Source organism: Odocoileus virginianus, chromosome 2, assembly GCF_023699985.2.
Source record: "Odocoileus virginianus isolate 20LAN1187 ecotype Illinois chromosome 2, Ovbor_1.2, whole genome shotgun sequence".
In the NCBI taxonomy this organism is placed as follows: domain Eukaryota; kingdom Metazoa; phylum Chordata; class Mammalia; order Artiodactyla; family Cervidae; genus Odocoileus; species Odocoileus virginianus.
In genome coordinates, this window is record NC_069675.1 from 50,271,649 (window position 1) to 50,294,276 (window position 22,628).

At 35.3% G+C, this 22,628-nt stretch overlaps 1 pseudogene; it reads left to right on the forward strand.

Annotated features, from left to right (window-relative positions):
• Window positions 1-584: 584 nt before the first annotated feature.
• On the forward strand, window positions 585-2,442 carry LOC139036805 (craniofacial development protein 2 pseudogene; annotated as a pseudogene).
• Window positions 2,443-22,628: the final 20,186 nt, after the last annotated feature.

The window sequence follows — 22,628 nt, forward strand, 5'->3', positions numbered from 1 at the left end:
AACAAACAAACAAACAGAAACAACTGTAGGGCACCTAGACAAGGTAATAATAGTATTTATGGGTTTAAAAAAAAAAAAAAAAGGACTACCAAGCCATGAAAATATAAGAAGAAACCTTAAGTGTCTATTATTAGGTGAAAGAAATAGCAATTTGAAAAGGCTGCACACTGATTCCAACCAAAGGACATTCTGGAAGAGGCAAAAATATGGAAAAAAATAAAAAGATCAGTGATTGCTAAGGTGGGAGAGGGGAGAGGTGAATAGACAGAGCACAGGAGATTTTAAGAATGATGAAGATACCTAAGTGGTATAATAATCATATATGCATGTCATTATCCATTTGTCAAAAGTCACAGAATGTACAATATCAAGTATGAAAGTGAAAGTCACTCAGTTGTGACTCTTTGTGACCCCATGGACTATACTTCCATGAAATTCTCCAGGCCAGAATACCAGAGTGGGTAGCCTTTCCCTTCTCCAGGGGATCTTCCCAACTTGGGGGTCTTCCCAACTTGGGGATCAAACCCAGGTCTCCCACATTTCAAGCGGATTCTTTACTAGCTGAGCCACAAGAGAAACCCATCATGTATGAACCTAAGGTAATTTGTGGATTTTGGCTAATTATATGTCAATATAGACTCATTGTTGGTTTAAAAAAAGTACCATTCTGTTGATATTGTTGTTGATAATGCAGGAAACTATTTATGTGTGGGAACAGGGTCTATTTGAGAAATATCTGTAAATTTCTCTCAATTTTGTAAAGCTAAAACTCCTTGTAAAGTGTAAAGGAAAGAAGGAGGAAAGGAAGGAAGGTAAGAAGAAAGAAGAGGAAAAAAGTAAGGAAAAAAATACTGCAGAATAATTGATGGAGATGTCATCATGATCTAATTAAGTAAACTAAGAAAGTGAAAGCATTAGTCTCTCAGTCATGTCCAACTCTTTGGGACCTATTGGACTGTAGCCTGCCAAGGCTCCTCTGTCCATGGAATTCTCCAGCCAAGAATATTGGATTGGGTTGCCATGCCCTCCTCAGGTGAACTTCCTGACACAGGGATCAAACTTGGGTCTCCTGCTTCTTTACCAACTTGGGCTTGGTTAAGGCCAAGTTTCCTTCTAAGTTATGGTATTCAGTAAATATCCAGCCTTTGGTAAATAGATATTTTTTCATTGTTCATATCAGAAAACTAATTATTTAAATTTTCATTGAAGTTTTTTTTCAAATTATAGTGCAAAAGATTAGTAATAATAATTGCTTAGGGGGCATCAGACAGCAGTAACACTGAAATCATAATCACAGAGAACTGGCCAATCTGATCACACAGACCATAGCCTTGTCCAACTCAATGAAAATAAGTCATGCTGAATGGGGCCACCTAAGACGGATGGGTCATGGTGGAGAGGTCTGACAGACTGTAGTCTACTGGAGAAGGAAATGGCAAACCACTTCAGCATTCTTGCCATGAGAACCCCATGAGCAGTATGAAAAGGCAAAAATGATAGGATACTGAAAGAGAAATTCCCCAGGTTGGTAGGTGCCCAATATACTACTGGAGATCAGTGGAGAAATAACTGAAGAAAGAATGAAGGGATAGAGCCAAAGGAAAAAACAATACCCAGTTGTGGGTGGGACTGGCGATAGAAAAAAGGTCTGATGCTGTAAAGAGCAATATTGCATAGGAACGTGGAATGTTAAGTCCATGAATCAAGGCAATTTGTAAGTGGTCGAACAAGAGATGGCAAGAGTGAATGTTGACATTCTAGGAATCAGGAACTAAAATGGACTTGAATCGGTGAATTTAACTCAGATGACCATTATATCTACAACTATGGGCAGGAATCCCTTAGAAAAAATGGTGTAGCCATCATGGTCAACAAAAGAGTCCAGAATGAAGTACTTGGATGCAATCTCAAAAATGATAGAATGATCTCTGTTAGTTTCCAAGGCAAACATTTCAATATCACGGTAATCCAAGCCTATGCCCCAACCAGTAATGCTGAAGAAGCTGAAGTTGAATGGTTCTATGAAGATCTACAAGACCTTTTAGAACTAACACCTAAAAAAGATGTCCTTTTCTTATATGGGACTGGAATGCAAAAGTAGGAAGTCAAGAAACACCTGGAGTAACAGGCAAATTTGGCTTTGGAGTACGGAATGAAGCAGGGCAAAGGCTAATAGAATTTTGCCAAGAGAATGCATAGGTCATAGCAACCCCCCTCTTCCAACAACACAAGAGAAGACTCTACACATGGACATCACCAGATGGTCAACACCAAAATCAGATTGATTATATTCTTTGCAGCCAAAGATGGAGAAGCTCTATACAGTCAGCAAAAACAAGACTGGGAGCTGACTGTGGCTCAGATCATGGACTCCTTATTGCCAAATTCAGACTGAAATTGAAGAAAGTACGGAAAACCACCAGACATTCAGATATAACCTAAATCAAATCCCTTATGACTATACAGTGGAAGTGAGAAATAGATTTAAGGGACTATATCTGATAGACAGAGTTCCTGATGAACCATGGACGGATGTTTGTGACATTGTACAGGAGACAGGGATCAAGACCATGCCCATGGAAAAGAAATGCAAAAAAGCAAAATGGCTGTCTGAGGAGGCCTTAAAAATAGCTGTGAAAAGAAGAGAAGTGAAAAGCAAAGGAGGAAAGGAAAGATATTCCCATTTGAATGCAGATTTCCAAAGAATAGCAAGGAGAGATTAGAAAGCCTTCCTCAGTGATCAATGCAAAGAAACAGAGGAAAACACAGAATGGGAAAGACCAGAGATCTCTTCAAGAAAATTAGAGATACCAAGGGAATATTTCATGTAAAGATGAGTTCTATAAAATACAGAAATGATATGGACCTAACAGAAGCAGAAGATATTAAGAAGAGGTGGCAAGAATACACAGAAGAACTGGACAAGAAAGATCTTCACGGCCCAGATAATCACGATGGTGTGATCACTCACCTAGAGCCAGACATCCTGGAATGTGAAGTCAAGTGGGACTTAAAAAGCATCACTATGAACAAAACCAGGGGAGGTGATGGAATTCCAGTTGAGCTATTTAAAATCCTGAAAGATGATGTTGTGAAAGTGCTGCACTCAATATGCCAGAAAATTTGGAAAACTCAACAGTGGCCACAGGACTGGAAAAGGTCAGTTTTCATTTCAATCCCAAAGAAAGGGAATGCCAAAGAATGTTCAAACTACTGCACAATTGCACTCATCTCACATGCTAGTAAAGTAATGCTCAAAATTCTCCAAGCCAGGCTTCAGCAATACATGAATCGCAAACTTCCAGATGTTCAAGCTGGTTTTACAAAAGGCAGAGGAACCAGAGATTAAATTGCCAATATCTGCTGGATCATCAAAAAAGCAAGAGAGTTCTAGAAAAACATCTATTTCTGCTTTATTGACTATGCTAAAGCCTTTGACTGTGGAAAATTCTGAAAGGGATTGGAATACCAGACCACCTTACCTGCCCCTTGAGAAAGCTATATGCAGGTCAGGAAGCAACAGTTAGAATGGGACATGGGACAACAGACTGATTCCAAATAGGAAAAGGAGTCCATCAAGTCTGTTTATTGTCACCCTGGTTATTTAACTTCTATGCAGAGTACATCATGAGAAACGCTGGCCTGGATGAAGCACATGCTGGAATCAAGTTTGCTACAAGAAATATCAGTAACCTCAGATATGCAGATGACACCACCCTTATGGCAGAAAGTGAAGAAGAACTAAAAATCTCTTAATAAAAGTGAAAGAGGAGAGTGAAAAATTTGGCTTAAAGCTCAACACTCAGAAAACTAAGAACATGGCATCTGGTCCCATCACTTCATGGGAAATAGATGGGTAAACAGGGGAAACAGTGTCTGACTTTATTTTTTTGAGCTCCAAAATCACTGCAGATAGTGATTGCAGCCGAGAAATTAAAAGATGTTTACTCTTTGGAAGGAAAGTTATGACCAACCTAGATAGCATATTAAACAGCAGAGACATTACTTTGCCAACAAAGTTCCTCCTAGTCAAGGCTATGGTTTTTCCATTGGTCATGTATGGATGTGAGAGTTGGACTGTGAAGAAAGCTGAGCACCGAAGAGTTGGTGCTTTTGAACTGTGGTGTTGGAGAAGACTCTTGAGAGTCCCTTGGACTGCAAGGTGATCCAACCAGTCTATCCTAAAGGAGATCAGTCCTGGGTGTTCATTGGAAGGACTGATGCTGAAGCTGAAACTCCAATACTTTGGCCACCTCATGAGAAGGGTTGACTCATTGGAAAAGACCCTGATGCTGGGAGGGATTCGGGGCAGGAGGAAAAGGGGGTGACAGAGGATGAGATGGCTGGATGGCATCACCGACTTGATAGACATGAACTTGTGTAAACTCTGTTAGTTTCTGATGGACAGTGAGGCCTGGTGTGCTACGATTCATAGGGTCTCAAATAGCTGGACAAGATTGAGCGACAGAACTGAACTGAACTGATATTCTATTTTACAGAGTGATGTCTCACTATACTTTGAGTCTCAAGGCTCATTTTAAGAAAAGTAATATTGTTTTCTTTAATTTATATATGAGGAAGTTGAAGTCTAAAGAATTCAAATTAATTGACTATAGTTACAGACCTAATAAGAGCAGAGAGAAAAGTTGAACTATGTCCTAAGCCCTTACTTGAACAAATCACAGAAAGTTCATAAGCCAATCATGTTGAGGTGTAGAATTCACAAGGCTATGTTTCAACTTTGAAATTTGAGCAAATGAACTAAACATAATGATGCTAGATGCCCAGTTCATTCTAAGCTTGCTTTGTTTGGGGGAATGTATACCTTACCCCTTCTATAACCTGAGAAGAATGTGGCAAAGTTTTTCTTTTGAATTATCTCTTGTCAAGAGAGGTGTATTCCAAGGGCATATGTTGTAATTACCTACAGTTTAATTTAATACTTCAACCAATAGCTCTCTGGAGGGATGTTTTTACTACTATTATATTACCCAGGGAACCATAGCTGATCCCATTTACCTTATTTATAACCACTAAAGGTCAAGTCAATCTAGTAAGTTTAAGTCATTCTTACTTAACAAAATAAATGAACATTAGAAAGTTTTGAGCTTTTACTCTGCTAGAAAGGAGAGGTTTTCTCAAGACATACTTGGGGGGAAGAGAGCACTAATTTCGCTCCTGGAATAAGAAAAATATTGCCATGTGTTTTTTACTTTTAAACAGTAGCAGTGGAATATTACTTAGCCATTAAAAAGAATACATTTGAATCAATTGCAATTTTTAAGTCATTTAGTTCCTTAAGTAAATCAAATGAGGGGAAATTTAAAGTTACAATATCAACTGAATCAACTGAATAATAAGACACCACCTATTTAGCAAGGCTGAATTCACCAGAAAATGTGGTTTTCAGGGTGTGAGATGCATGGAATAGCAAAGTAGCAAAAATAACCCTCAGAACTGACACTGATTTGCATGAAGTGCATCTGTACTAATAGGCCAAGTTATGCAATAATGTCAAACAGCATCAAAATATCTCAATAAAGAAGAGAATTGAATAATCACTCATGCTATATTTTCTGTGTGGGATCACTTTGCTTCCTGAAATATCACCTTGTGATGTCACCATCTCTGCTGTTCTTCAGGCTTCATCACAGCTGGGACAGAGAGAGCTGGGGACTGGAGACTTGACAATCCTTATGATTTATGTGTGTGTGTGTTTCAAACGGCACATGACACCTTTACATGACACAATCAGTTGAATAGTATTACTTCAGTTCAATAGCTCAGTTATGTCCAACTCTTTGTGACCCCATGGACTGCAGCATGCCAGGTTTCCCTGTCCATCACCAACTCCTGGAGCTTGCTCAAAATTTGTGTTCATCGAATCAGTGATACCATCCAACTATATCATCCTCTGTCATCCCTTCTCCTCCTGCCTTCAGCCTTTCTTAGCATCAGGGTCTTATCCAATGAGGGTCTAACACTACATATTTGACCACATATAGCTAGAAAACAGAAAATTGTATCCCTCTGTATATCCTAAAGTAACAATAAGAAATCCATGAAACTTGGCCCTAAGTAACACAATTAAACTTTGAGTGAAACTTGGCATGATTTCCCAATTATTTTGGTCTTGTTTGTGGAATGTATTTATGTTATCAGAACTGGCACAAATTCCCACATTTTGAGTTTTATTTACCAATAAGTTATTAAAAATGATCCTAGAAACAGATGGTTGCAAATGCTTAATATTTTAGTTAAGGAAATAAAATTATTTTCTCTATCATTATATTTTCATAAAAGGATTTACTCTGACAACAATGTAATGAAGTGCATTTTAAAAATTTGGTTGCATTTATATCTTTGAATGTTTTACAGGAGCTTTTATTCCCCTTGTTTATATATCTGTATTTAATCAAGGACTGATGAAAGCCTCAGAATAATGCTATACATGCCTGTAGGAATTGTTGATCTAAAAATTAGTCTATAATTAATCATAAAAGATCAGAAATTCTACTTTTAACAAAATTTAAAATGTAATAAGAAACCAAACCATGAAAATATTTTTGAAATATACCAAATTAATTAATTAAGAGATAGAAAATAGAAAAGATGAATAACAAGATTGTAATACCTCCAGTCTTTGCAATGCCTTATAAATATATTTAAAATCAACTTTTTGAAATAAATAGCATATATTTCCTTATTTTCTGTGTCTAGTTAGATGATCTTCTATTACTCATATTCTTAGTTTGTAAATATGGTGAATTGTTTTGATCTTTGCTTACGATTCCAAGTTTACATTCCTAGGAAGGTATCCACCTAGTCTTGGTGCTATTTCATTTTATATACTGTCATATTGCATTTGCTAAAATGTTATTCAGAATTTTTGCATCACTGATCATGAGAGAGAGCAGTGTAGGGATTTCTTTTTCCATAACATCTTTGGTTTTGGTGTAAAGTAAATGTTAAATTCAGAACAAAATGGCGGTTCTGGCTCCGATCTAAAAAAAAAAAAAAAGAAATTCTGGAAGAGTTTGTATAGAAAATATATTTATTGTTTAAATATTTGGCAGAATTAACCCAGACAACTATTGGGAATGGAATATTTCTTGTGAAAATATTTAATTGAAGTTTTGTAAAAGATATGGGCTATTTTGTTACTCATTTCTTATTAGGTGAGTTTGGTAGTTCGTGTCCTTTAAAATTTGTATCCATTCTAAGTTATTTAGTTTATCAACATGAAATTATTTATAATATTGTTTGATTAAAAATTTCGTATTTGGGAGCTCTTGTAGTGATGTGACCTCTTTCTTTCTTGCTCCTAGGTCTTTTCTCTTTTCTGATTAGTCAGCCTAACTTATCAGCTTTATTGATTTCTACAAAGGTCATGTAAAGGACTATAGGCTTTCTTACTCTTCTCTTTTCTGTTTTTGGTTTTTATTCATTGATTTCCACCCTAACCTTTGTAATTTATTTTCCTTCTCTTACTTTGTATTTAATTTACTCTCCTTTTTCCCTAGGATATTAAAGTTCAAGTTCTGGTCATTTGTGGTCATTGATTTGAGACCTTTTTCTTGTTGTTTCTTCTCTAATATGTATATAATTTCAGTGCTATGAATTTCCCTTTTACTACAGGTTAAAGGGCATCCCACAAATTTCAAGACTTTGTCTTTTGGCTTTTATCCCATGAAAAATGTGCTTTAATTTCTTTTCATTTTCAATTTGGCTTTATTTAGAAATATGTTGTTTAGTTTGTGAAAAATCTGTATTTTTCAAAGAATTGTGATTTTATAATTGACTTATTTCTTTAATTTGTAATTGGAGGACAATTGCTTTATAATGTGTTTGTTTCTGCCATACATCAACCTGAATCAGTCATAGGTATATTTTAATTTATGCATGTATACATTTACTATTTTTAAGGTCCTTTTTGTACTATACAAGGATCTGTTGGAGACTGGTATCAAAAGTTTATACCCGGGGAGGGGGGTGGTGGGAATCATCAGTTTGAGGAAGAGTAGAAACTGAGGATGTTATCTTTTGTTTCTTAAATCTATTAAATATTTTGAGGCTAGTTTAATACCCAGTATATGGCCTATTCTTAATGTTTTTATGTAATTGAAAGCAATATATATTTTGGTTTTAGTAGAATGTTCTGAAAATATCATTATTTAAATCTTCTACATTTTTTTTTTCTGTATATATTTTCTGCCAGTTATTGAGAAATGTGTATTGGAATTTCATATGGTAATTGTAAATATGTCTATTGCACTCAGTTTTATGAAAGTTGATACTTAATTTTTTAACTCTATTATGAGGAACTGAATATTTGTAATTGTTAAATTTTCTTGAAAAATTGATCCTCTTATTATTAGGAAATGAGATTTTTATTCCCTTTCATACTATAGTCATGAATCTATTTTGCCAAGCATTAGCATAAAGACTGCAACATTTTCTTCTTTTGTGTTAGCAAGGTATATTTTTTAGTTCTTTTACTAAATCAACTTGTGTCATCTCATTAAAATACACTTGTACTTAAATATTAGACATGAAACCATAATACTCTTAGAAGACAACATTGGCAAAACATTCTATGCCATATATTTGAATGATATTTTCTTAGGTCAGTCTCCCAAGGTAAAAGAAAAAAAGGCAAAAAATAAACAAATGGCAAAAAATAAACAAATGGAACAGAAGAAAATTCAAAAGCTTTTGCACAGAAAAGGAAACCATAAATAAAATGACGAAACAACCTATTGACTAGAACAAAATATTCACAAATGTTGCAACAGAGAATGGTTTCATTTTCAAAATACACAACCAGCTCATATAACTCAATATCAAAAGAAAAATATCTCAACAGCCTAGTCAAAAAATATACAGATGAGTAAATAGATGTTTCTCCAAAGAATTCACATAGATGGCCAGTAGACACATGAAAAGATATCCATCATCGCGAATTATTAGAGAAGTAAGATCAAAACTACAATGAGATATGACCTCACCCTGGTCAGAATTGCCATCACCCAAAAGTTTACATATAATAAATGCTGGAGAGAGTGTGAAGGAAAGGGAAGTCTCCAGCACTACTTGTGGGAATATGAATTTGTGCAGTCACAATAGAGAAAGATATGATGGTTTCCTAAAAAACTAGAATTCCCATATAATCCTGAAATCCTACTCCTAGGCAAATATCTCGAGAAAACTCTAATTCAGGAAGATACCTGCAACTCAATATTCATAGCATTGTTATTGACAATAGTCAAGACATAGAAGCAACCTAAATGTCCACCAACAGATGAATTGATAAAAGATCAGATTCACTGACATATAAAAATGTCTCATGGATATCAAAGACAAAGGGGAAGAACTAAATTAAAAAATTAGGACTGGCATATGCACATTAGTATGCACAAAATAGATAACTAATAAGGACCTGGCTCCCCTGATGGCTCAGACAGTAAAGAAACTTACAACAGTGTGAGAGACTTGGGTTCGATCTCTGGGTCAAGAAGATCCCTTGAAGAAGGGAATTGCTACTCAAGCCAGTATTCTTGCCTGGAAAATTTCATGGACAGAGGAATCTGGTAGGCTACAGTCCATGGGGTTACAAAGAGTTGGACACGACTGAACAACTAATGGTTTCAATAGGGCCCATTGTATAGTACAGGGAATTCTACTTAATACTCTGTAATGACCTACATGGGGAAAGAATCTGAAGAACATATATCTATGTCTATATCCACATACATCTGAATCACTTTGCTGTATACCTGAAACTATAACAACATTATAATCAACCATAATTCAATAAAAAAAAATAAAACAAACAAACAAACAAAATTCATGGCCCAAACCCCAAATCTCATTTGTATAAACCAGCTTTGAGGAAATAATTGAAAAATTAGGGTGATTTTAATATGATTGCAGTATTAGACACTATGAAATTTTATGAAAATTTATTGACAGAGAAACATTAGATTTATTTTTAAAAAAGCAATCTGTTTACAAGATCATGACTTTGATTTAGTTTTTAAAAAATTTGTATGAAAAGATCTAGAAACATATGTAATAAAACACTAATACTTACTTTCAAAATGTATGTCTTCTTGGCAACAGGTTTATTTCCTCCTTTTTCTATTGATTCTCATGATCTCTGCTTTTAAATTAGATTTATGCTATTTATATTTACTGGATTATTGATTTTTCATGGGTGGGATTAGTTCAATATTTTCATTCCACTGTTTTCTAATTTTTATAGCTGAGCTTTGTTTTATTTATTTTTTTCATTTTCTATTTCCTCTGCATTTATAAATAAATTTTAAAAATATATTCTGTTAATTTCCTTTTTAATACCTGTTATATATATATATATATATATATATATAAATTTCTGTAGGTTTATAGTGGTGTTTCTTTATAAATTTATAATATACAAGCTTAACTCAGTCTTCCTTTACTGATATTGGGTGTATGTGCATGTTCAGTCACTTTAGTCTTGTCCCACTCCTTGGTACCCTATGGACTAAGCCCACTCTGCTCCACTGTCCATGGGATTTTCCAGGCAAGAACACTGGAATGGGTTGTCATTTCCTTCTCCAGAAGATCTTTCCAGCCCAGGGACAGAACCCACATCTCCTGTGTCTCCTGCATTGCAGGCCAATTCTTTTTTTTTTTTTTAGGCCAATTCTTTACCAGCTGAGCAACCAGGGAAGCCCTTCAAATATTACAAGAACCTTCAAGAAGTGAGTTTCCTGAGCACTTGTCTCATGCATCCAACCTGGGCTGGTGGTGCACTGGGAAGACCCAGAGGGATAGGATGGGGAGGGAGGTGGGAGGGGGGATCAGGATAGGGACCACATGTAAATCCATGGCTGATTCATGTCAATGTATGGCAAAAACCACTAAAATATTGTAAAGTAATTATCCTCCAATTAATAAAAATAAATGGAAAAAAAAAAGAAGTGAGTTTCCATTTTACTCCTTCAACCATTTTCATAATTTTGTCATATGTTTTACTGTTAAAAATATTATAAACTCCATACTACATTGTTTCAATTATTTATTTATCATTTTTTTCTTTAAGGATATTTAAACAAAATATTGTGTGTGTAGAAGAACAGATAGACTTTGGAGAGGGTAAAGGAGGAGAGTGAAAAAGTCAGTTTAAAGATCAATATTAAAAAAAAAAAACAACAACCACTAAGATCATGACATCCAGTCCCATCACTTCATGGCAAATAGAAGGGTAAAATGTGTAAGCAGTGACAGATTTCCTATTCATGGGCTCTAAAATCACTGCAGGTGGTGACTGTAGCCATGAAATTAGAAGATGATTGTGCCTTGATAAGAAAACTATGACAAACCTAGAAAGAACATTAAAATTCAAAGACATCACCTTGCTGACAAAGGTCCATATAGTCAAGCCTATGATCTTTCCCATAGTCATGTATTGATGTGAGGTTTGAGCAATAAAGAAGGCAGAGCTTTGAAGAATTAATGCTTTTAAACTGCCGTGCTGGAGAAGACTCTTGAGAGTCCCTTGGTCAGCAAGGAGATCAAACCAGTCAATCTTAAAGGAAATCAACCCTGAATACTCTTTAGAAGGACTGATGCTGAAACTGAAGCTCCAATACTTTGGTCACCTGATAGGAACAGTTGACTGATTGGGAAAGACCCTGATCCTGGGAAAGATTGAAGGCAGATGGAGTAGAGGGTGACAGAGGATGAGATGGTTGGATGGCATAACTGATTCAAAGGACATGAACTTGGGCAAACTCTGGGAGATGGTGAAGGGACAGGGAAGCCTGGTATGCTCCAGTCCATGGGGTCCCAAAGAGTTGGATATGACTTGGCAACTGAACAACAAGAATAAGAACACATGTATGTTTTTAGCACTATCATTTCCAGGTCACTTCATTGAGTATCCTATTGAGAATGGCTTAATTTCTGTCTAACTGATATCATTGAGAGCATTTCTTATAGTGGAAGGCTAGCAGAGGTTAATCCCTTCAACTTTTCTGAGAGAATCTTTATTTTGCTTTCCATTTTGAAAAATACTTTGCCATATATAAAATTCTAAATTAACAAGTCAACCTCCTCATTGCTCACTTGAGTGATTGTGCTATTGTTCTTATCTTTGTTTCTGTACTACTGTGTCAGTTTATTCTGGCTCATTTTGAGACTTTTCTCTTTATTGTTTGTTTAGAGCAATTTGATTATGATATACCTTGCTTTAATTTTCTATATGTTTCTTATGCATCAAAGCTCTTGAGGTTTTTGGTACCTGGATTTATAATACTGAAGATGAGAACATACCATCTCATAATATGCCATTTCAGCATAAGACTTAAGTTGAAAGCAATTGATAAGATTCAGAAAGCAGGGATACTAAAATTTCCTTTATCTGTTACTAAAAGCAGACATTTATGAGAAATGAAACCTAGCATAAATCTTCTCTTCCAGAGGGTAGTTTTATGGCCATAAATATGATGGAAACTTGGCATTGAGAAGAATCTGCAAACAAACCTCATTAAATTAACACTTACCTTCCATTGGTGTTGTTCTTGTTCAAACTAAGTCATGTCCAACTATTTGAGACCCCATGGACTGTAGCATGACAGGATCCTGTGTCCTTCACTATCTCCCAGAGTTTGCTCAAATTCATGACCATTGATATGGTGATGCTATCTAAACATCTTATCCTCTACTGCACCTTGATCCTTTTACCTTCGATCTTTCCCAGCATCAGGGTCTTTCCCAATGAATCAGTTCATTGCATCAGGTGGCCAAACTACTGGAGCTTCACCTTCAGCATCAGTCCTTTCAGTGAATATTCAAGGTTGATTTCCATTAGGATTAACTTATTTGTTTTTTTTTTTTTTTTCTACAATCCAAGAGAGTCTTCTCCAGAACCACAATTTGAAATAATTAATTCTTTGATCCTCAGCCTTCTTTGAAGTCCAACTCTCACATCCTCACATGACTATTGGAAAAACCATAGCTTTGACTGTATGGATCTTTGTTGGCAAAGTGATATTTCTGCTTTCTAATATATTGTCTAGGTTTATCATAGCTTTCTTTCTAGTAGTCAGTATCTTTTTATTTCATGACTGCTGATACAAGCACAATGATTTTGGATCCCCATAAAAGAAAATCTGCTTCTGCTTCCAATTTTCCCCCTTCTGTTTGCCAAGAAGGGATGGGACTGGATGCCATGATCTTAGTTTTCTGAGTGTCAGATTTTAAGTCAGTTTTTTCACAGGGCTTTCACCCTCATCAAGACACTCTTTTGTTCCTCTTCAGCTTCTGCCATTAGAGTGGTATCATCTGCATATATACAGTTGTTGATATTTCTTCTAGAAATCTTAATTCCAGTTTGTGATTCATCCTGCCTGGAATTTGGCATGATGTGCTCTACATGTAAGTTAAATAAACAAGGTTACAATATACAGCCTTGTCATACTCCTTTCCCAGTTTTGAATCAGTCCTTTGTTCCATGTCTGCTTCTAACTGTTGCCCCTTGACCTGCTTACAATTTTCTCAGGAGACAGGTAAAGTGGTCTGGTATTCCCATTTCTTTGAGAATTATCCACATTTTTATGTGATCCACACAGTTCAATATTTTAGTGTAGTCAATGAAGCAGAAGTAGATGTCTTTCTGGAACTCCCTTGCTCTCTCCATGATCTGACAAATGTTGGCAAATTGATCTCTAATTCTGCTGCTGCTTCAAAATTTAGTTTATACATCTGTAAGTTCACATACTGCTAAAGCTTAGCTTGAAGTATTTTGAACATAACCTTACTAGCATGTGAAATGAACACAATTTTATGTCAATTAGCTCAAATGGTAAAGAATCTGCCTGAAATTTAGGAGACCCAGGTTTGATCCCTTGGTGGCAAAGATCCCCTTTAGAAGAGAATGGCAACCCACTCCTGTATTCTTGCCTAGAGAATTCCATGGGCAGACCATGGTGTCACAAAATGTCAGACACAACTGAACGACTAATGCTTGCACTTATACTTGAGCATTTTTTTTATTGCCATTCTTTGAGACTGGAATGAAAACTGACCTATCTCAGTACACTATTGAGTTTTCCAAATTTGCTGACACATTGAATGCAACACTTTAACACCATCATCTTCTAGAATTTGAAATAGATCAAGTGGAATTCCATCACTTCCACTACCTTTATTCATAGTAATGCTTCTTAAGTTCCACTTGACTTCACAGTCCATGATGTCTGGCACCAAGTGAGTGAATACACCATGATGGTTATCTAGCTCATTAAGATAATTTTTGTACAGCTCTTCAGTATATTCCTGCTGCTTCTTATTAGTCTCTTCTGCTTGTGCTTTTTAAGTGCTTACCCTGTTTGTCCTTTATTGTGCCCATCCTTGCATGAATTATTCTCTTGATATCTCCAATTTTCTTGAAGAGATATCTAGTCTTTCCCATTAAATTGTTTTCTTCTCTTTCTTTACATTGTTCATTTAAGAAGACCTTCTAATCCCTCCTTACTATTCTCAGGAAATCTGCATTCAGTTGGGTATATAGTTCCCCTTCTCCTTTGCCTAGTCCTTTTATTTCCTCAGCTATATTTAAAGCCTCCTCAGACAACCACTTTGCCTTCTTACATTTCTTTTTATTTGGGATGATTTTGTCACTGCCTCCTGTACAATGTTGCAAATCTCTCTCTATAGTTCTTCAGGCACTCTTTGTCTACCAGATCGAATTCCTTGAATTTATTTGTTGCCTCCACTGCATAATTATTATAAAGGATTTGATTTAGGTCACCTGCTTTCTCCAACTTAAGCCTGAATTTTGCACTAATGAGTTCATGATCTGAGCTACAGTCAGCTCCAGATCTTGTTTTTGCTTATTGTATAGGACTTCTCTATCTTTGGCAGCAAAGAACATAATCAGTCTGATTTCATTATTGACCATCTGATGATGTCCATGTCTCATTTCAAACTTACTGGAGTCGTTTGTCATCCCCTCCTCCAGTGGACCATGTTTTTTTTTTTTTTTTTTTTTTCAGATCTCTTCACTATGAGCCATCTGTCTTGGGTGGCCTCGCATGGATTGGTTTATAGTTTCATGAGTTATGAAAGGACTTCTGCCACAAGTCTGTGACCCATGAAAGGGTTTTCCTTCCATTAGTTTTCTCTATTTATCTGCCTTCCAATAGTTTGCTTCCCCTCAAAACCTAAACTCCTTTATTTTGTCACTTTTCTACAAATTTATTGTTCTTTGTTAAGATGCTATGTATGCTTGAGTGCTAACTGTCAATATTCAGTTATTCATCACTGTTTCCCCTACATGCTTGGACACTAGACACTACAGTTGATCATGAACTCTGTTTTTTTCCTGTTAACCTGTCTTTTTAAATTTTAATTTCCAGAATATGAGCTGGAGGACCCAAGAATGCAAAGAAAGAAAGCTTCGTTGTCTTCCCTATAATATTTATTAACTTTGAAGAAAATTAGGTATTATGTCTTCAAATATTCCTTTCTGCCTTTGCAGCTTCAGGAATGTGCATGTTTAAATATGTGATATAATTTTGTAGCTTATTGATGTCCTCTTCAATTTTAAAAATATTTTTGTGTGTGTACTTTTCATTTGGATAAAATTCATTATCTTGTCTTCATTTTCACTAATGTTTTCTTCTGCAATATCTGACATGCCGTTAAACCTATTAATGTAGTTTTCAACTCACACACTGTAGTTTTCATCATGAAGTATGTCATTTATACATCATAGAGCTTTACCATCTCTACTTAACTATTTGCACATGTGGAATATAGTTTTAATAAATTTAATATCTTTGTTGATTCTAACAATTGATTTAGTTCTGATTAAGTTTTAGTTTTGGTTTCGCTTTTTGTCTTGGTTTATATTTTTCTTATTTTGTTCTAAGGCAGAATATTTTGATTGGTTGTCAGATAATGTGAATATTAACTCATTGGATTGTAAATGCTTTAGAGGAATAATTCTCTAATTGTTCCTGAGATTTGTACTGGGGCAAACTTAAATGATGTGAGAAAAATTTTATCATTTCAAGCTTATTGGCTTGTTAGTTTGGGCCTAGAGTTCAGTCTAGGACCAATTATCTCCTGTTACTAAAGCAGGAATTTCCTTGTACTTTTCATAATGACCTATGAACCATGAATTTTTCTAATTGGAAATAGGCATTATTCCTTGCCCTCCTCCTGTGTAATTTCTGGAAATTGTCATCCTTAAAACTTTCAGGTGGTTCTTCCTCAGATTCTAATAATGCATGCATTCACTTATCAGTAGTCAGCTGAATAGTCAAATGGGATCTTCCTTAAAGTTCCAGATGTCTGTTTCTGTGCTACTCTCTCCTCTGGTGTTCTTTTTGTTAACAATAGTCACCTCGATTTCACCAGGCGATTAGTTTATTTTCCTCATCACAAGGACTCTGTCTGCTCTACCCTTCCTGCATAGCAGCCTAGAAATTTTCTCAAGACAATGTAGTAAATCCTTAGATCTGACTTCATTTGTTTCCCATCTCTCAGAGATTACTTTTCTTCATAATCTGATGTCCAGAGTCATTGGATACCACAGCTTATTTTTTGGTTACAAGAGAAATAGTAGATACCATTACTACTTTTCTGTCTTTACTCCTGAATATTAATCAATGTAGTGGTCTGGTAGGGATGGAAATTTTTGGAATATATACCTGGACTGTCCTCTGTTAATATCCTTCATACGTCTTCTTTGTATATAAATAACAGTGGATCATTAACTCTTAGAATAAATAAACTAAAATTTTTATAGTAGGCATTTCTCCTGATCATCCTAAACTGACTGTTTTCCCCTAGAAAATGGTTCAAACAGCACTCTTTAGTTCAGTTCAATTCTATCAATGTCTGACTCTTTGCGACCTCATGGACTGCACCATGCCAGGCTTCGATGTCTATTACCAACCCCTGGAGCTTGCTCAAGCTCATGTCCATCGAGTTGGTGATGCCATCTAACCAGCTCGTCCTCTGTCATCCCCTTCTCTGACTGCCTTCAATCTTTCCCAACATCAGGGTCTTTTCTAATGAGTCAGTTCTTCACATGAGGTGGCCAAAGTATTGGAGCTTCAGCATCAGTCCTTCCAGTGAGTATCTAAATCTAAATATCTGCACTTAGTGTTTTTTTTTTTCCTTATTTTTCATTCATTTAGTTATTTTTTCCTTCTCCTTAACAAACATTTTTCATTGCCTTCTATGTGTCAGGCTGTTCTAGAACTAGAATAAAACTGTTCTAGTGCCTTTATTTTCAGAGATGAACAAGATCATTTGAGCTCTACTTGTGTGACACAGATGAAAGAAATTCAGTTCACTCAGACTAATTAACTTTATGAAACTATTCTGTGATATATTCTGATATATGGTATAGCAATTGCTATATTTGTTTTATGCATCCCTACCAGAATATCATCTTCTTAAAGACAAGTGGTGTGTCATCATCCCTACTCTATAAGTTGTCCTGCATAATAGAGGCAGGCACATAGCAGATGTTTAATTAAATGCAATTGATTGATTTTACTTTCTGGATTTCCTGGGTTCCCTGAAAACACTACATTTTCCTAATATAATCAGCACTGACACACACACACACACACACACACACACACCAATTATCCACCTGGGAAAACACATTTGGATGACAAGTGATTTTCCCCAATAGGGATAAGAGGATATTCCAGTGTTGGAAAACAGCTTAAATATTAAAATTTCAGACTTTCAATCCTGTATTTAAGATAAAATTCACTTTCAAACTATATGCAAATGGTTTCACAGCCAGATATTTTATGTATATATATATAGTAGCTAAGCTGAAATATATATATATTAAAATCCTCAAAGCCAAAAGAATTTTAAAATACTGTAACATTTAATTTGAGTGACTGTAGATGATCTACCATTTTCATAGCTGATTTCATTAGTAATTTCCCTCTCCTAATGACTATATAATTAAACCATTATGGGAAATACACAATTATGCATATTCATAGAGAATTTGTTACAACAAATAAACCATAATTAGCTACAAACTCAAAATACATTTTAATTTATATGGAGATTTATCTTACACAACTTATTTCTGTTTGTTTAAAATAAACAGCATAGAAATAAATACTAACTTCTTGATCTAATGGGCCACATAATGAAAATCCTTTTTTTGTTTCTTTTTCACACTACAATTGTTTAGTTGTAATATTTTAGTTATTATAATTAAGTGAATATAATTGTTTCCTATTACTATTATTTTTTTTAGAGAAAATTACACACAGTCACATACAGGGCAATTTTTTTTTTTTCTTGAGTGAAAAATATGTTGTATCTACACATGAATCTGTGTATAGTTTTGTGACTGATATAATAAAGTTTAGATTCTAAATCTAAAATATTTTCTATCACCTTACACTGTTAACCAGTATTGTTTGCAACTAGCATTACATTTCTTTGGTACCCACAGAGCTTTAATTACAGTGATATACACACTTGATATACACATTTGATATTTAAGCTATATAATTGAATAAATAAACAGTTGGGTCATATAATCAATTTGTCTAATTGCATATGCTTATTTGCAACTAGTCTATTATACAAACAAAAGCAAATAGACATTAGGATATCATCTCATCTCCTTAAAATTTTTTTTGTAAAAGTGGAAAATACACATGTTTGAAAACCAGGTGTCCATTTTATCAATCCATACACTAAGAATTATAAATCACATGTTTTCAGACCAGTATGTCACAGTCCTGAAAATTCTGTGATATTAACAACCTGGAAATTAGACACTGTATCTAATTTTTGTGGATTTTCTAAAATCAAAGGTAATGCAAATATGCAATAGTTGACGTTAATCTGCAGAGTAAATGATGCATATGCATGAACACACACACACAATCAAACTCTATATGATGATTTGAAACATTCTATGACTTCAAATATCTGAAATGCCTATCAAATTCCAATGGTGTGACAGAGAAGGAAAGTAAGTTTAAATATCTGTGGTCTTTGTATTTTTTTCCAATTCATTTTATTCAATATATCTAGACATATATGTCCTCATTGGACAAAATTGAAAAGCTAGAAAAGAAAAATATCACAAGGAAGCTGAACACTTCACTTTATACATTTCCAAAATTATCATATTTTTCATTCATTTCATTATTCATTTAACAAATATATATATTATATAAGATATTTTGGCTCAAGGAAGTTTTCCAACAGCGAGCTAAAATAAAACCGAGCAACTCTTCATTAGAAGAATGATTTTCTTTCCTTGAACTCGGGATATTACTTCCTTTACAGAATCCTGAATAAAATCTGAGTTGTCTATCCTGGACTTCTGGGTCAGAGAAGCAGAATGACTAGGAGACAGCTTGACTTCCCAAGTTGCTCTGAACATTTAAGGATTAAGTCCCAGACGTAGGCATATTTTGCTAATATCACCATTCAGACTCACAGCTTCTTTGAGAAAGGCTGATAATGAATGACTGCTAATTAGACTTTAACTGTGTCACTTGTAGGAAGCTGCTTAGAATTATGAGTCCAGAGGAGGAGACGGAAATCTATAGAAATATTAGTAAAATCAATTAAATTATTTTTTTTAAAGAAGGAAAATCTTATCCTTAGGGGAATCAATTGACAAGAGAAATGGAATTTCCAGTGACTTAAGGGGAACGTGGTGCTTCGCTGGTGGCTCAGATGATAAAATATCTGTCTGCAATGTGGATTAGATCCCTGAGTTGAGGAGATCCCATAGAGAAGGAAATGGCTACTGGAGAATTCCATGAACAGAAGCTACAGTCCATGGGGTTGCAAAGTGTCAGACAACATCGAGCAACTAGCACTTCAGTTTCAAGGAGGAGGGTGTATCAGGATTCATGATAGGCACATCCTAAAACATTGATTCTAGCACTTGGAATCATACTTATCCATGTGTGTGCTGTTATCAACAAAAAATACAGAAAATACTGGGATTAGAGAAGCAATTCCATAACAGTTACAGAGGTAAATGGGATTATATTGAAGTGGGGAAATTAAAATGTGTAAGTAGATATATAGATTAAGTGATAGATATAAATATAGATATCTTGAGGAAGTGATAATCAATTGATTATCTACAATTATCTAGAATAATCAACTGATTATTCTACAAAGATGAGTAGCTCTCCAGTAGGTGAAACATGTTTAAGTTTATTACAAGCAAAGATAACTAAGACTATGTGCTTCATAAATTTTGGAATTCTTAATGCAGTCTATAATAGTTGATCTATAGGTTTTTTGAATACAGCAGGCTAAAGTTGAAAAAGTTGAGTCATCGTGGAAAATGACTTCAATATAAAGCAATGCATTTGGGGCATTATTATTTTGGATTTTTGTCAAGTTTATTTAGATATAATTTACATAGAGGAAAATCTACCCCAATAAGGTAGTTTGATGAATTATGGCAAATGTGCACAGTTATGTAACCTCCATCAAGATATAGAAGATTTTCCTAACCCTAAAAAATTCCCTTGTGCCCTTTTGTTTTCAGTTTCAAGCTCTCCAGGTGGCACTAGTGGTAAAGAACCCACCTGCCAATGCCAAAGATATAAGAGATGTGAGTTCAATTCTCGGGACAAGAAGATTCCCTGAAGTAGGAAATGACAACCTACTCCAGTACTCTTGCCTGGAAACTTTCATGATAGAGGAGCCTGGTGGGCTACAGTCCATGGAGGTCACAAAGAGTCAGATATGACTAAGTGACTAAGTCAGTTTCATGTCCTGATTTCTAGCAGCTTGCAACAACTAATCTGCTTTTTATCTCTATAGTTTTATATTTTATAAAATGTCTTATAAATGAAATTATATAGAATATAGTTATTTGTGTCTGGCTATTCAACATCTCCTAATACTTCTTTTTCTCCCCCTTTACTTTTCAAGCCCTGATCCCCAGTACAGAGAAGGAGATGTAGAAAAGAATCACCATCACTCATCTTATAAAGTTTTCGAAGGGTAAAAAAAAATTAAGCAATTATATTGACAGGTGAATGAAAATAAATTATAAAGGGCATTCGTCTAATTGCTCTGGAAAATATATAGCCACTAAGACAATGACTAGAAATTAATCAAAATTCAGTAAATACTGAAACGGAATGTAAATATGGAAGTAGCACATACTCACAAAAGGGCTTTTAGAGGTGAGTCACTCAAGGTATTTTGGGAAAAACTAATAGGTATTCATATTTGGAGGTTCTGGAGAATTCAGGAATGACCTCAAAGGGACACATTTTAAGACTATAATATGTAACATTATTTTAGAGAAGACTTGACTAACTGAATAGCTAGATTTTTTTTTTTTTTTTCAAATTTGATCGGGAATAAAATGAGGAAAATATGACTGGAAGAGCATATTAGTTAAAATTTTGGATAAAAATGGTTAAATTAGGGGCAATTATTGGCTTAACAAAAATGGGAAGTATTTGGAATGGTTCCCAGAATTTAAACAGTAGTTTATGAATCTGACTTGGAAACCACAGTAACTATGGGAAGTTCCATCTAGAATGAAGGTTTATTTTCAAGACACATTGGAGAACCTCTACAGGTAGAAGTGCATGTACAAGAGAGAGTGATCAATATCCTTTTCCATCTTCTTTGCCAATGAGCTAGATTTCTATCTGAAGTCTCCATGGCAGTTACATATGGTATGTAACCAGTTCAGTTCAGTCGCTCAGTCGTGTCTGACTCTTTGCAACTTCATGAACTGCAGCACTCCAGGCCTCCCTGTCCATCACCAACTCCCGGAGTCCACCCAAACCCATGTCCATCGAGTCAGTGATGCCATCCAGCCATCTCACCCTCTGTCGTCCCCTTCTCCTCCTGTCCTCCATCTTTCCCAGCATCAGGGTATTTTCAAATGAGTCAGCTCTTCGCATCAGGTGGCCAACGTATTGGAGCTTCAGCTTCAGCATCAGTCCTTCCAAAGAACACCCAGGACCGATCTCCTTTAGGATGGACTGGTTGGATTTCCTTGCAGTCCAAGGGACTCTCAAGAGTCTTCTCCAACACCACAGTTCAAAAGCATCAATTCTTTGGCGCTCAGATTTCTTCACAGTCCAACTCCTAGATCCATACATGACCACTGGAAAAACCATAACCTTGACTAGATGGACCTTTGTTGACCAAGTAATGTCTCTGCTTTTTTATATGCTGTCTAGGTTGGTCATAACTTTCTTTCCAAGGAGTAAGTGTCTTAATTTCATGGTTGCAATCACCATCTGCAGTGATTTTGAAGCTCAGAAAAATAAAGTCAGCTACTGTTTCCCCATCCATTTGCCATGAAGTGATGGGACGGGATGCCGTGATCTAAGTTCTGATTAAAAGAATATGATATAAATAATGGCCACCATTTCCAGGTCTAGACACTCTAAACTTCCCACACATTTTCCCATTTATTTTCCCTATGACTAAATGAAATGTAGTTAAGCCTTCCCAGGTTAAACCTTGGAGCCCCAGATTAAAAAAGATAGAGTCACAATATGGAAAGAGTTTGAATACCTAATTTATAACCCAGAGGAAAGACAACAATAATTATTCATGTTGAAGAGCTA